This window comes from Sander lucioperca, chromosome 2, assembly GCF_008315115.2.
Source record: "Sander lucioperca isolate FBNREF2018 chromosome 2, SLUC_FBN_1.2, whole genome shotgun sequence".
NCBI lineage: Eukaryota > Metazoa > Chordata > Actinopteri > Perciformes > Percidae > Sander > Sander lucioperca.
This window is the reverse complement of record NC_050174.1, coordinates 2203282-2211678: the sequence shown is the minus strand read 5'-3', so window position 1 is coordinate 2211678 and position 8397 is coordinate 2203282.

Sequence of the window (8397 nt, the reverse complement as noted above, 5' to 3'; positions counted from 1 at the left end):
ATTTTTTGAGAGCTTTGAGTAATGGGGACCGCGAAGAGCACGAAGAGCACGTGAATGCAGCATATGACACGGAAATGTTTCAGTGCCAATGAATGGGCACTTGAATTTACAGCACAAAGTCATACAATGTTAGTTAGTTTTAACTTTGAAAGCACAATAGCATGGACTTCACTTCTGAATTAGAAAGAGAGAAAAAACACTGCTGCAGTCATAATTTTATCTTTTGCAATTGATCGTCCTTTGAGCTATAGGGAGGGGTAAACAGTAAACAAAAACCAGTTGCCAGAAACCAATGTGAAGTATTTACTTTAACAAACTAAATAAAGAGTCTAAGAAATGTAGTATTAGATAGTATTAAAAGTATTAAACTGTGAAATTCAGCTGTATTCCCTTTTAAAAATCGTTGTATGGCACACGCGAAAGGCTTCCATCCACTATTTGACTGCCGTGATCCTGTAAAGTAGGAAAGTCTATATTCCCATCCTTCCAAAGCCAGCCTACCATCCAAGAGTAATCCTCTCTGGTCTATATCAGCCTCACAAAGCTGTGCACACTTACATGGAGAAGATGATTTTTTCTGTCTGTTTTATCTGATTTGGAAGCACTTAGAAACAGCTCTAAGTCTTCTCTCGATTAAAAGAACTAGGGAAAAACTCAGTCGGTGTGATAACTGATCCCTCCTACAGCTACCTCTCATCATCCAACATCTGGCTATTGTTGTTAAATCTGCTTTAAAGCATCAGTGGGTCATCTGGATTCAAACATTTAGAGAATTGAGGCTCATCTGTTGAGCTTAATTCACTGTCGAGTTGCACTCCTCTCCTCTTTAGTCTCTCATCAGAATAAAGGCTGCTGTTTCAAACACCTCTGAAAGTGCTGCTTTTCTGCCTAATATCTGATAATTGAGCTGCAATGAAGTCCAATGCAACTTTGTCTGAAGGTGTGTGCACACATACATGCACAAAAACATCACAGATTTTTCCATTATCATTCCTTAACTCAGACGTTGTGGGCCTGCATCTCAGCGAGAGCACAGCTCAAGTCAAGCTCTTCCCCCCATAAGCTCTATTATGCAGTGTTTTATGAAATGAGAATAAGGGGTTGATTTATTGTTATTTCATAATCTGGGTTTATGCCTTGTTCTGCAAAAATCCTTTAAAAAAAGGCTTTGGCTGGCAGTCAGGGCAGAACCACATCCAGCATTAACCCACTGACTAACCAATGCCTTGGGGCCCCAGCATGACCATTTGAATAGGAGCCAGAAACTGTTTGTCAAGAAGGGCCAAGGGTCAAAATTGTGTGACTTGTGGAGGATGAATAATTAAGTATAAATAATTTCAAATAATAAAATATCATAAGAGAGAGCGAAAACTGCATTGTTGCATATGTGTGCCAAGTGCCACACATAACCCTCCAGTTATGTCGAAAAAAAATCATAAAAAAAGTCATAGTATAATATGTCGAAAAAATTATGAAAAAGTCATAGTATGTATGTCGAAAAGAGGCATAGTATAGTACGGTCGAAAAAAGTGATAAAGTCATAGTATAGTATGTTGAAAAAGTCATAGTAAGGTATGTTGAAGAGTCGGAAAAAAGTGATAAAAAAAGTCATAGTATGTCCAAAAAAGTCATAGTATAGTATGTCGGAAAAAGTGATAAAGTCATAGTGTAATATGTTAAAAAATAGTCATAGTAAAGTATGTTGAAAAGAGTGATGAAAAATTCAAAGTATAGCATGTCGAAAAAAGTCGAAAAAAATGATAAAAAAAAGTCATAGCATAGTATGTTAAAAAAAAACATTGTTTAGCATATTGAAAAAAGTGATAGTATAGTATTTCGAAAAAAGTCATAGTATGGCATGTCAAACAAATTATTAACACAGTATGTCGAAAAAGTAATAAAAAAGTGATAGTATGTTGAAAATAGTGATGAAAAAGTCATAGTAGGAAGTATGTCGAAAAAGGGCATAAAGTCATAGTATAGTACGCCAAAAAAGTGATAACAAAGTTATAGTACTGTATGTTGAAAAAAACATCATGAAAGGGGCCAACCCGGACTGGTAATTGAACCTGGGTGAGAGTCTGCAGTGAGTAAAAGTTGGGCAAACCACCAAGCCACTGTTCCACCAAAGAATTTATGTTGAAAACAGTAATAGCATAATATGTCAAAAAAGCCATTAAAAAATCAAAGTATAGTATATCGAAAAGTGACAACATTGTCATAGTATAGTATGTCGAAAAAAACGTCATGAAGAGGGCCAAACCAGAACAGGAATCAAACCTGAGTAGGTTTGCAGTGAGTAATTGCCTGTTGGAGCAGTGCCAAACACCGAGCCACTGTGCCACAGAAGAATTAATGTTAAAGCAGCCATATTATGCTCATTTTCAGGTTCATATTGTATTTTAAGGTTGTACCAGAATAGGTTTACATGGTTTAATTTTCAAAAAACACCATATTTTTGTTGTACTGCAGTGCTCTCTCTCACTGCTGCAGATCCTCTTTTCAGCTGGTCTCTGTTTTAGCTACAGAGTGAGACCTCATTTCTTCTTCTTTTCTGTACTATCTTTGATTGCACTTGCACATGTGCAGTAGCTCAGATGTAGATCATGTCAGCTAGCTAGCTCCATAGACAGTAAAAGAAAGGCTGTTTCTACAACTTCGGTCAGTTACAAGGCAGGATTAGCTGGGAGACTTCTAAATAAGGGCGCACATGTAAGTAGTTCTTTTGTAGATTATGGTGAACTTGTGTGTGTTGTAGCAGTGCTTTGCTATTGAGAACGAGGTAGCATGCTAGCGTTAGCATTAGCGTTAGCATTAGCATTAGCATGCTAACGCTATGAGCTAATGGTTGCGGTTAGCCTGCTCGTTTCGGCTTGTGACGTCACAAGCCGTGCTGATTTTGAACAGCTCACCCAGAGACTGAAGGTAGGACACATTCAGAAACTGTATCTCACTCTAAACAGCATGGATGGATTTTTTTCAAAGTTTGTATGTGTGTGGAAGCACCAGAGACACAAAAGAACACCCCAAATCCCAGAAAAAGTGATTTTTTCATAATATGGCCACTTTAAGAACAGTAATAGCATAGTATGTCGCAAGAAGCTATTAAAAAGTCATAGTATAGCATGTCGAAAAAAGTGAGAAAAAAGTGATAGTATAGCTTGTCAAAAATAGTCATAGTATAGCATGTAGAAAAAAAGTGATAAAAAAGTCATAATATAGTATGTCAAAAAAAGCCATTAACTTGTCATAGTATAGTATGTCGAAAAAAATTATAAAAAAAAGTCACAGTATAGCATGTCGAAAAAAAGTCATAGTATAGTATGTTGAAAAAAATTATAAAAAACTCATAGTATAGTATGTCGAAAAAAGTGATAAAAAAGTCAAAGTATAGTATGTCGAAAAAAAGTCATAGTATAGTATGTCAAAAATAGTGATAAAAAAGTCATAGTATAGTATGTTGAAAACAGCGATAAAAAGTCATAGTATAGTATGACAAAAAAGTGATAAAAAATGTCATAGTATAATATGTCAAAAAAGGGATAATAAAAGTCATAGTATAGTATGTCAAAAACAGTGATAAAAGTCATAATAAAGTATGTCGAAAAAGGGATAATAAAACTCATAGTATAGCATGTCGAAAAAAAATGATGAGAGAATGACAGGAACAAAGCTTCTATTCATCTACCTGCATTCTTCATTTCTGTAATTCAAGTCTTGAAACTAACTGAACCATACTGGATTTGAACAGCCAACCTTTTGCTTTTGAATCATTTGCTTTCCCTACTGAGCTATCTGACTTGACTCAAAATAATGATTTTGGTCAAAATAGTCTCTTTCACTTAGTGTCTGTGACCTCAAAACTTACTGACGAAGACAGGATTTGAACACTCAACCTTCTGTCTTTCAATCATAAGCTCATCACACTAAGCTATCTGACCTGACAAAAACCTCATGTTTTGTTAATATAGTATGTCGAAGAAGAAAAAAAAAGTTATTGTATAGTATGTTGAAAAAAGTGATAAAAAAGTCATAGTATAGTATATCGGAAAAAGTAATAAAAAAGTCCTAGTACAGTATGTCAAAAAAAAGTCATAGTATAACATGTCAAAAAAAAGTGATAAAAAAGTCATAGTATAGTAGTATGTCGAAAATAGTGATAAAAAAGTGATAGTATAGTATGTTGAAAACTGATAAAAAGTCATAGTATAGTATGTCGAAAAAAGTGATTTAAAAATGTCATAGTATAGTATGTCGAAAAAACTCAGTACAGCATGTTGAACAAAGCAATGGGAGAGACTGACAGGAACAAACCTTCTCTTCATCTATCTGCATTATTCTTCTTTGTAATTTAGGTCTTCAAACTAATTGCGCCATAGGTGGATTTGAACTGTCAACCTCCTGCCTTCGAATCATTCTCTTACCACTCTGAGATATCTGAACTGACTCAATAGATATGTTTTTTGTCAAATTTGTCTCTTTCACTCAGTGTATGTGACCTCAAAACTTACTGAAGCATATGGGCTTTGAACACGCAACCTTCTACCTTCCAATCCATTCTCTCATCACACTAAGCTAACTGACTTGCCTCAAAAGCTATGATTTTGGCAAATTCGTCTCTTTCACTTAGTATATTGGACCTCAAAACTTCCTCAAACATAACAGATTAAAACACTCAACCTTCTGTATTGCCAACATTGTCTTATCACTCTAAGCTATCTGACCTGACTGAAGAGTTTATGATTTTGGCATATTCGTCTCTTTCACTTAGTATATTGGACTTCAAAACTTCCTCAAACATAAGATTTGAACACTCAACCTTTTGTCTTTCAATCATAATCTCATCACCCTACTATCGACATGACACAAACTTTATGTTTTTGTAAAAAAGTCAAAATATAGTATGTCGAAAAAGTAATAAAAAAGTTATAGTATAGTATGTCAAAAACGGGATAATAAAAGTCATAGTATAGTATGTTGAAAAAAGTGATTAAAAAGTCATAGTATAGTATGTCTAAAAAAAGTGATAAAAAAGTCATAGTATAGCATGTAGTAAAAAAGTGGTAAAAAATTAATAGTGTAGCATGTCGAAAATAGTCATAGTATAGCATGTTGAAAAAAGTGATAAAAAAGTCATAGTATAGTATGTCGAAAAAAGTCAGAGTATAGCATGTCGAAAATATTGATAAAAAAGTCATAGTATAGCATGTCAAAAAAAGTCAGAGTATAGCATGTCGAAAATATTGATAAAAAAGTCATAGTATAGCATGTCGAAAAAAGTGATTAAAAAGTCATAGTATAGTATGTTGAAAGAGTCATAGTATAGCATGTAGTAAAAAAGTGGTAAAAAATTAATAGTATAGCATGTCGAAAATAGTCATAGTATAGCATGTAGAAAAAAGTGATAAAAAAGTCATAGTATAGTATGTCGAAAAAAGTTATAGTATAGTATGTTGGAAAAAGTGATAAAAAGTCATAATATAGTATGACAAAAAAGTGATAATAAAAGTAATAGTATAGTATGTAAGAAGTGATAAAAAAAGTCATAGTATGTATGTTGAAAAAAGTGATAACAAAGTCATAGTATCATAGGTCGAAAAAAAGTCATGAAAAGGGCCAACGCTGTCACTGTGTCACCACAGAACTTTTAGTATGTTAAAAAAGCCATTAAAGTCATAGTATGGTATGTTGAAAAGAAGTGATAAAAAAGTAATGGTATGTATGTTGAAAAAAGTCATAGTATAGTATGTGGAAAAAAGTGATAACATAGTCATAGTATAGTATGTCAAAAAAACATCATGAAAAGGGCCAACGGGGTAATTGAACTTGAGTAGGTCTGCAATGAGTACTTACCTGTTGGAGCAGTGCAAACTACCAAGCCACTGTGCCACCAAAGAACCTAAGCTGAAAACAGTAATAATATAGTATGTCGAAAAAAGCCATTAAAAAGTCATAGTATTGTATGTTGAAAGAAATCATAGTATAGTATGTCAAAAATAGTCATGGTATAGTATGTCGAAAAAAGTCATAGTATAGCATGTCGAAAGTTATAAAAAAGTGATAGTAAGTCAAAAAAGTCATAGTATAGTATGTCGAAAAAGTGATCACAAAGTCAAAAAGCTATTAAAAAGTCATAGTATGGTAAGTCGAAAAAAGTCAAAGTATAGTATGTTGGAAAACGTGATAAAGTCATAGTATAGTATTTTGAAAAAAGCCATTAAAAAAGTCATAGTGGGGTATGTCGAAAAGAATCTAAGTATGTCGAAAAAAGCCATTAAAAAGTCATAGTATAGTATGTCGAAAACAAACGTCATGAAAAGGGCCAGGGTCGAACCTGGGTCAGAGTCGGCAGTGACCAGTGTTGTAATGTAACGGAGTACAAATACTTTGTTACTGTACTTAAGTAGAAATTTCACGTATCTGTACTTTACTTCGCTATTTAAATTTATGTCAACTTTCACTTTTACTCCACTACATTTCCTAGATTAAATGTATACTTTTACTCCGTTATATTTCCACTAAGCATCTTCGTTACTCGTTACTAAAAAAATAAAATTAGAAGAAATGTGTGCAATTGCAATAAGGGAGGTTTGGCGAATCACTGCTCCTAGATTGCATTACGCACGCTGATTGATTGATTGATTGATACACCCGTGGCCGTATTTGCAAGAAAAGTTTCTGTACATTGGAATGAAAGATTCTTCCTACCGGATGATTAAGAAGATATGGGAACCCTGAATATGCTTTATGCTTTACTATAAGAAAGCCACAATAGAGTTCACAATAAAAGTTCTAACCGCTTGCTTTTTAAAAAAATAAAAAAAAATAACTTTTTACTTTTACTTCAAATACTTAAGTACATTAAATATCAGAAAATTACTTTTGATACTTAAGTACAGCATATATATCAGATACTTTAAGACTTTTACTTAAGTAATATTCTAAAAGGTAACTTTCACTTCTACCAAAGTCTTTTTCTAGTACGATACTTGTACTTTTACTCAAGTATTGCTTTCTAGTACTTTATACAACACTGGCAGTGACTACTTGCTGGTTGCCTGTTGGAGCAGTGCTAACCACTGGACACTGTGCCACCAAAGAATTTATGCTGAAAACAGTAATAGCATAGTATGTCGAAAAAAGCCATTAAAAACGTCATGTTGAAAAAGGGTTAAAAAAATATGATGGACTCTTCAGAAGAGGTAATTATCTTCACTAGAGTTTCTGCGTGCGAAAGTTGCCGGACAACACAATCTTTTGAACATAGCCATACTGACAAATACAGAGAGAGTTGTGTGGAGCAGCATTCACACAATAAAAGATTCCTGTCCTATTGTTATGCTGAATTTTCCATTTTCCGTCTACTTTTTGCATACTTTTATTACAGATATATGGGTAGAGTCTGTGTAACATTTTATTATAACTCAGACAAAGTTCACTTCCCTTAATTATAGCATGATAACAATGGGCAGCAAAGTTGATATCATATTCTATTGGGTTATACCTGCAGATCAGCAACTCTGCTCCCAGCCATTTAGCTCTAATTACATTGTGCTGGAAGCGTCTGCAGAGAATGTAAGCCAGTGTGGAAATAAGTGCTTAAGAAATGACTGTGTGAGAGATGGCCTGAAGGCATTGAGCTCTCTGCAGAGACGCCGCGCTAGGCCACTTAACCTGGATACCTGCTCACATGGATCCCACCAATCAGGGACGAATGAAGAACACTTATTGTAATACCGCGGTGAAAGCATGTTAACTGGCATCTGTATCACTCTTAATACTGAAATGAAGGGGGGAAAAACACTCCCTACAGCCACAAATGAGCACCTCCTTTACCCTCAGAGACAGGGAATAAGGGAGGGAGCAGTGGTGGAAATTTGAGAGAGAGGCCTTAAGAATAAAAAGGCCCAAATGGCCATGTAAAGAGTCGGCCGTCCTGCCAGTCAGATGGCGGCTGGCTGGAGGAACCCGGGAGTGAGAACTGCTGTCTTCTCATTAGATAATCCCTCCAGCACACAGCGGCAGCAGGGGGGGCAGAGAGAGCCTGTCTCTCCATTTAGTGCATGTATAGGTACTGAGCATGTGTGTGTAATTCAGGCCTGTGTGTAATGTGTGTAATAACAACAGAGTGAAAACATTGTAATTTCCCCTTGCAGGATTAATAATGTATACATTATTATTATTATTATTATTATTATTATTATTATTATTATTATTAATAAAGAGAGCCAGCGCTGGATGGTGGATATCTGTATGTATTTATCTATTTTCTAGCTGCCCACCGAGGTGGAACGTGGGCATGAGAAAAAGTAAATACTGAAGGAAAACACTTTCCTGTGAGCCTAATTCTGCAGGATATGAAATGGTAATTTGTTTTGCATACAAATATATTTTTGC